The sequence below is a fragment of the Hylobates moloch genome, unplaced genomic scaffold (assembly GCF_009828535.3).
Source record: "Hylobates moloch isolate HMO894 unplaced genomic scaffold, HMol_V3 SCAFFOLD_5, whole genome shotgun sequence".
NCBI lineage: Eukaryota > Metazoa > Chordata > Mammalia > Primates > Hylobatidae > Hylobates > Hylobates moloch.
The window spans coordinates 35,554,211-35,555,199 of NW_026652280.1; the positions used below are offsets into that span (position 1 = coordinate 35,554,211).

At 34.2% G+C, this 989-nt stretch overlaps 1 pseudogene; it reads right to left on the bottom strand.

Annotated features, from left to right (window-relative positions):
- Positions 1–546: 546 nt before the first annotated feature.
- Positions 547–664, bottom strand: LOC116470032 (5S ribosomal RNA; annotated as a pseudogene).
- Positions 665–989: the final 325 nt, after the last annotated feature.

Here is a 989-nt window from a genome sequence, read left to right on the forward strand (position 1 = left end):
GTGGCAACTCCATTCAAAGTTGTAGCTTTTCCAAAGATATTCAAACTATGTGTCTGTTTTCCAGGACATTAAATGTGATGGAGAAGGCAGATGTACAAAAATCTGTGACATAGAACAGAGCTGACCTAGACCTATCCTCCACACTACATTCACATTTATCACATATTTATTTTCATTTTAACTTTTACTTTTTCTTAATTAAAAGTGGAGTTTCACTACGTCACCCAGGCTGGAATGTAGCAACACGATCATTGCTCAGTGCAGGCTCGAACTCCTAGGTTCAAACAATCCTCCTGTTTCAGCCTCCTGAGCAGCGGGGATTAGAGCCTTGAACCACCACACCTGGCTCATCATACATTGAATGCATAGGAATTTCAGAAAATTTTGTATTTTAGAGAATAATGGATACAAAATTATTTAGATAATTTGATGTCAATTACCATCAGTGCTACTTAAAGACTATTTAATGGCTTGTAGTGATTTTTTTAATGATCAAATTATAGGAATTTTCTCTGCAAAAAAAAATCTTTTTTTGTTGTTTTTTTAAGCCTAGGCACCTGATATTTTCAGGCAGTCTCCCATTCAAGTCCTAACCAGGCTCAACCCTGCTTAACTTCTGAGATCAGATGAGTTCAGGTGTGTTCAGGGTGGTGTGGCCATAGACCACCCTAAATTTTCTGTAGCAGTCATATAACTGTTACAAAAGAAAGGTACTTAAGTGTTTTTTTTCTTCTCTTCAGGGCAGCAAGAATCCAGACTGTTAATATGTTTGAATTGATGACTTTAGAAGTAAATGTTTGAATCTTACTCTCATTTTTATTAAAAGGATAAAGTATTACATGCTCAAGATTTTAAGAAAAATCTTTACAGAGATATAAAAGTAAAATTTGCTCCTCTGTTTCTGTTCTTTATCTAATTCAAATTAATACATTTACACCTTAACACAGTATAATCTAGTTATTAAAAACCTAATTATGAAAGTAACCTTC